The sequence below is a fragment of the Sinocyclocheilus rhinocerous genome, unplaced genomic scaffold (genome assembly GCF_001515625.1).
Source record: "Sinocyclocheilus rhinocerous isolate Xijiao unplaced genomic scaffold, SAMN03320098_v1.1 scaffold538, whole genome shotgun sequence".
In the NCBI taxonomy this organism is placed as follows: Eukaryota; Metazoa; Chordata; class Actinopteri; order Cypriniformes; family Cyprinidae; genus Sinocyclocheilus; species Sinocyclocheilus rhinocerous.
The window spans coordinates 387,241-394,047 of record NW_015650838.1 but is presented as its reverse complement, the minus strand read 5'-3'; the positions used below and the strand labels follow the sequence as shown (position 1 = coordinate 394,047).

Below are 6,807 nucleotides of genomic sequence, written 5' to 3'. Positions count from 1 at the left end.
TGCATTGTATTGTATGAAACTGTTAAATCTTGAAAAAACAGTCAGTTTTTAAACTGTTGATGCGTCATCACATGTGAATGTCATTTTAGTCCACTAACGACCCAGTGCTTTCTTAGCCCACTTATACTATTGACTTTATTAGGCATCTCTTACTTTCCCTGTAGATCACAACAGATCACTAAGTCACAATGACATAATCAACACATTAGACAGATGCTTTATCCGTCTGTCACACCAGTGTACTTTTCAGAAATGTGACTAGCATCCATTCTAGTTAAGTCATTTCTGCGTAATGTCAATTTGACCCTGAAGTACACTGTACTGGGGGAAAAACAACTAGCAGCATTGCTCCTTTGTTTCAAAGCACTGTAGATTCGTTGCTCCATGGATCCCGCATCAGTCCTGACATCGCATTGCACACGCAGATTTTATGCCTTCATTTTAAAAGTCCTAAACCACTGTAACATACTAGCATATTCATTCATTAAGAAGCAGAGTCGTTCTTCGGATGCATTTGAATGTCGTCTCTTGTGTGAGTGCATCTCTCTGCCCCTCCTCCCAGTGAGGTGCTGCGGGGGAGATCCGCGGACCAATGGAAACGCGAGGCTGGGAAAGAGGGAATCCTGAGCGCTGCTGTCAGGATCTCAAACAGCGGCGAGCAACGGACTGTCCGCACGCGCACCGAACCCTCGGCCCGGAGGAATATTGAATATTATCAGTACGGGAATGCGAGTCTGACCTGCTAACTTAAACGCAAGGTAAGCAAAATGCGGATGCGTCTTTAATGCATTGCGTGGTTTTATTATTATTATTTTTATTTTTTTATTTTTAGTCCTATAAGTTAAAAGCCGGATATAATATGCAAATATCCATTGGAAGCTGTCACAGTGCACATGGACTTACCTTTCAAGATGATCTGTCCACATCATAAGCATGCTTTTGATTTGAGGGGTATGGGTTATGCCAAAGGATATGTTACCCATGCTGGAAGCACATCCTGATGGGTATTTCCTGCATGACATGATAGCCTGCCCCTGGGTCCAATTATTATTATTTTTTTAGATGACTAGTAGGTCATCTTGAGCACCTGTACTAAATGAACCCGTCTGCCTGGCTTTATTTCACAAGACCTTTGCGGCTGTGACAACTTGACAGCACTTGGAAGTTTTGTCACGGAGCACTGGAGCCGTTACGAATTTGAGGGCTTATCAGGGACCTCTGATCCTTGGAGCAACTTAAGTTAACGAATAATTGACTGCTGACTGTGAAAGCATCTCCTGGACAGGGATGTGCTAAGCGGAATCACACTCACCAGTTATAGTGTGAGATGGATGATAAAGGTCTGCAGATTGAGCTAGACTGTCAAAGCACATCATATGTAAAGGCTTTTGAGCTATAGTGGTTTTGTGATAAAAATGCAGTATGCATATGTGACCTGGATGAAATCATGTGATTCTGTGAGAAGGTATTGATTCAAATTTGTCTCCTTGGCCAGTTTGTTGCACGAAAGCTATGGGCCGTGTAAATGGAGAGTTAATGAACTCATTTGATATAGGATCTGAAAAAGGTTTGGGATGATAAGGGTGTGTTTTCTGGGTCTTCAAGGCAAATGTTCACTAAGCAATTAGTATTTAAATATTAATTCTTCTCAGTGTGACTCATTTGAACAGCTATTGTCAGCCTATTTTTCATATCACTGGTGCATATAGTTTAATTCAAGAGAAGTGGGTCAAAGTATGATAAACGTCACAAGATCATTTGCATTGATCTGTTGTTTGATGTCTTGATGGTACTGGCTTGCCAGTGTGCTGTGTAGTTTCTGTAGCTCGAGCAGAGGCGAATTGAATAAGTAGGTTAACTAACTGCTCATTGACTCAATTATATTTCGCCCTTATTTAGAAAAATGACACGTGAACTGCTAAGTTTAATTCATTTTTCTCTGCTGGCATAGAGGCTTTTGCTTGGGGGAAAAGAGAAGATACACCTAATTGTTGGGAAGGAAAAAAGGGATCAGAGCTAATTATGCCAAGATAAATGATTTGGTTATTTATATCCTCCAAATCAGTTTAATTCTTCTCATTGTCAAAAAAGAGAATAATAATAATAATAAAAAGCCTGAGATAATGGAAGCGTATTTATGAGTACACAATTATGTGTTCCCTTTCATGGGAACTTCGAACTGCGTCCTCTAGGGGTCGCTATGGGGAACGCCTCGTCGTGACCCGTGTCTGAAGCATACATTGAAAAAACATTTTTTTATTTATTTATTATTTTATATATTTATTATGGCGAGCACTAGCAGAGCATTTAGAAGGTGTGTGCATCCGTGTCATCGCTATTTGACACCAGATGACACACACAATCTATGTGTTGTTTGTTTGGGCGAAGAGCACGCACGCGATGTCCTCGAGGGGGCAATCTGCGTGCATTGCGAGTTTTTTCCAATGAAAAAGCTCCGTTCTCGTTTGTCTCTCTTTTCAAGTAAAGAGGGGCACCGCCTTGGGCACCACTCCTCCTATGTATCCTCTGGATACCTACTTTAACAGGGTGTTGCTACTAGGGGTCTGTTGAGACAGTTCCTTCAGCACATACAAAGAGAAATGTGCGGTAGCCCCTGTGTGACAGGCCAAGACTAGTATGATTCTAGGCTCTTGGTCGTATTCCCTTAAAGGAATCTATTTCTGATTCCAAGCCTTGAGCTCTACCCCGGGCCCAGGAGTCTGGCCCTAACAGGTAAGTATTTTGGGGTGTGTAGCCTAGGCCTTTGGCCGTAGGGAATAACGTCACTGACAGCCGTCTAAACGTCCCAGGGGCGACTCCCATAGCAATATGGTAGAGTTGGTACTTAGTGCTTGCCTGTGGTTTGGCATGCACTCCCTTCAGCATGGTGGCGTGGGTATACCGTTCCCCATAACGACCCCTAGAGGACGCAGTTCATAGTTCCCATGAAAGGGAACGTCTCAGGTTACTTGTGTAACCATGGTTCCCTGAGGGGAACGAGACACTGCGTCCTCTAGGTTTCTTGCCATGCTGCGGATGCAAGCTTCAGACGAAGAAGTGAATGATGTGTAGCTCCCGTCGCCTATTTATACTATAGTCGCACCGGTAGTGACGTCATGGCTGTCGCCGGCCAACGAGTTGGTGTTTTTTCAATGTATGCTTCAGACACGGGTCACGACGAGGCGTTCCTCATAGCGACCCCTAGAGGACGCAGTGTCTCGTTCCCTACTCAGGGAACCATGGTTACATAAGTAACCTGAGACGTTTTATCTAATGGTAAAGTCTGGCAGGTGGGATTTTTTTGGGGGTTATGTTGGAATCCTTCTATTTTTTTAAGTTATTTGCTAATTAAAGTTCATTCTATTATAGCAAATTGAGACCAAAAATGTTTAATTTAGGTTTGAGACTGGTGCGGAGCAAGCAAATGCCTTTGCTGTTGACTTTTCCTCCCTCAGCAGTAGACCATTGCCTTAACACTGCCCTGCCTACTTATAAAGTAAGCCTTTGGGGAGTTACACTGCAGGCTATCTGCCTGTCCATTTTTATTTTGACCACCACTGTGAAGTTTGTAGTAGCTAAACAGACAGTACCTCATGCTCTCAAGGCACAGAACAGTTCCTTCAGCATTTTCACACATATTCATGTAAGACCTCATCTTTACTCGGATTCAGAGAGTAGTTATCCCCTGTGAGATTCCTCATCTAGCTCCTGATTCCTCTTGATTTAACTCAAGCACAACGCCGTAGCAGTATCCAGACACTGATTACGAAGATTCTCTGCCATGAGGCTATGGATTTATCATTGGGCCTCATTTACGAGCAGAATGAACTATTCAGAGGTGGCTCTAATGTAAATTTTTGGATTGTTGAAAGTGACCATATTCTTAAAATGTTAGTCGAAATGAAAAAAAATACAAATGCACACCTACTCTCAACCATGTGTAAATGGAGCATAAAACATATGAGGAGAGTGCAAGGTCTATTGTACGTGCCAATTACTCAAATTTGTTTAAAAATGTAACGGAGCGATCCATAATCGTTGTGCAACATAAGACCGCTTTCAGTCTGACCACACAGCATCCCATAGTAAAAAGGCCATTTTGCATTTTGGTTATCAATACAGGAGTTTATGGGTATCTGAGTGCTTTATGAGCCAGTCCTGAATATAGAAGGAAACGTATACGTCCAGAGCATTTTCTATGGCTTATATAATTAGGTTCAGTAAAGAATGCTCTACTTCTCAAGAACTATTTTTAGCTGTATGGGTTTTTTTTTTACTATATGGTTCTTTACAGATAAAGTTGTAGGTTCTTGAGATCAGCATGTTGGTTTCTGGGTTATTTAAAGCATCAGATGTTTCTCTAAAGTAGGGGTTTTCAAACTTTTCACTGCTAAGGATTTTGAAGAGACCCACTGACTAAAATATAAAGAATCTGTTTATATTGTCATGTATATAGACGTTATCATATCATATCATATCATATCATATCATACTAATAATTTAATTTAATTTATTAGCTTTTGTGTGGCTTTACATTGAGGCCAAATCCAATTATTGAAAATTATCTGGGAAATATCTGATTAGTTTAACAAATGATTAGTTTAAAAAAAGCATTTGCAATGCTACGTTTTAATGTTAAGTATTTTGAAGTGATATACTGACTAAGACTCTTATTATATTATATTATATTATATTATATTATATTCAAGTATTTTCTAGAAATTCTTCCATTTATTTATTTATCCATTCATTCATTCATTCATTCATTATTTTGAACCCAACAATTAAAAAATTGAAGAGACCCACTGACTAAAATATAAAGAATCTGTTTATATTGTCATGTATATAGACGTTATCATATCATATCATATCATATCATATCATACTAATAATTTAATTTAATTTATTAGCTTTTGTGTGGCTTTACATTGAGGCCAAATCCAATTATTGAAAATTATCTGGGAAATATCTGATTAGTTTAACAAATGATTAGTTTAAAAAAAGCATTTGCAATGCTACGTTTTAATGTTAAGTATTTTGAAGTGATATACTGACTAAGACTCTTATTATATTATATTATATTATATTATATTCAAGTATTTTCTAGAAATTCTTCCATTTATTTATTTATCCATTCATTCATTCATTCATTATTTTGCACCCAAAAATTAAAAAAAAAAAAAGTATATTATATTCATCAAGTTTGAAAATGGAGCATTCAAAGTTCTTTACAGACCTGTGATGTCAGGCTGTAGAACAGTTTTGGATCGGTCATTGCCTTTATTTTTAAGAGTGTATGTGAGAAAGTGTTAACATTTGCAGGAAAGGTGCTGCCATTTTGCCTGCTGATGTGGTTGCTTTTCTGTAAGATTTTTTTAGGACTATTCTGGGTGGTGGGAATGGCTCTGATCAGCCTTGCCTATGACTAAGTGCCATTCATAGACACATGAGGAGTTGGCAGGCATTGTTTGAGTGGTAAGTAATTATTATAATCATGCTGGTGGTCTGTTGTAAGGGTCTGTCTAGAAATGACAGAAGAAAATAATTTTGATTACTCTATGGAAATTCATAAAAATAAATTTCCAAGACCGCAAGGAACTCACTGGCATGTTAAAAAGAAAAGAGATGATTAGTTGAATGGATAATTCATAATGGAAATGATCACGTACAACAGTCGGAATATTATCTAACATTTTGATGGTCTTCAAAACCTATTTGTCTATTCCAAAAAAAGGAAAAGCGAAACACACATGAGCCGCTAGAGGAAAAAATGATGTAATGTGTGGAAAGATTTGAGTAAGCATCAAACGAGTCCAATGCATCAGGGTACAACAATACATGGCTGGAAGCTTAAAGATGCAGTGGATAATTGGCACAAATGTATCTGTGTGAAGAAAATGAATTACATTTTTGTCAATTCGTTTTGATATTCTCTATGATCTGGTTCTGCATCGGCCCTTTTCGCCCCACCGTCCCGTCCCTAGTACTGCAGTGCTCCTGAAGCACAGTGCAGAGAAACGGGCACATCAGAGGAAGACTGAAGAGCAAAGTGAATGGAGAACGAGTGCAGAGAGTGTAGAAGGGAAGAACTGAGAGGGTGGGGGATATAGTAGAAGAGTGAAACATGGCTCTGCATGATTGTTGTTGCTGTTGCACAAGCTTTGCATACTCTAAACATAGTAGGATATTTGCATTCACTGAATTATGAAGATTGAGAGTGAATATGCGCGATTGTGTGCATGCACATGTGGGGTTTATATACACTTTCTCTTTGTTTGCTCTGCAAATGGTCTGGATTTTATAAATGGTTTTAATCATGGATCAATGGACTTATGAGAGGATATGCTCATCGCTCTAATTATGTTGTTATTATGAGATCTGCCCTGCACTCATGGTCTGAACCCTTTTTCACCTGCATCTCAGACTGCATCTCAGAAATATGATTATAACTGTCCCAAAGGGCTCTCTGGCGTCTGTTTAATACACAGTGGGGTTCAGAAGTCTGAGACCACCAGTGAAGATGCTTGGGTTTTGGATTCATTTCTAATTTAATGCGTTACAAATGATTTAAATTAATGTCTTAACCGCAACACAATAAAGCAACAAAACTAAAAGCTATATATTCAATGTTTTTGTCCTAACCAACCATGACAAGCAGCAGGGTATTCTGTTGATTTCCAGTTTTATATTTGTGAAGGACTATGCTGGCTCTCATTGTGTAGGTATTGGCACGTAACACTTGCATGTTTGAGTATGCTGAAATGCACAATATGGACTATCTATCTATCTATCTATCTATCTATCTAT

At 39.0% G+C, this 6,807-nt stretch overlaps 1 protein-coding gene across 1 annotated transcript in view; it reads left to right on the top strand.

The window, feature by feature from the left end:
- The first annotated feature begins 659 nt into the window (after positions 1 to 659).
- The window catches only part of LOC107712634 (disks large-associated protein 3-like), a 184,979-nt gene continuing 178,831 nt past the window's right edge, over positions 660 to 6,807 (top strand). The window contains exon 1 of the mRNA XM_016517951.1: positions 660 to 758. The gene's annotated coding sequence lies outside the window, so the exon portion shown is untranslated. The remainder of the gene's footprint in view (positions 759 to 6,807) is intronic.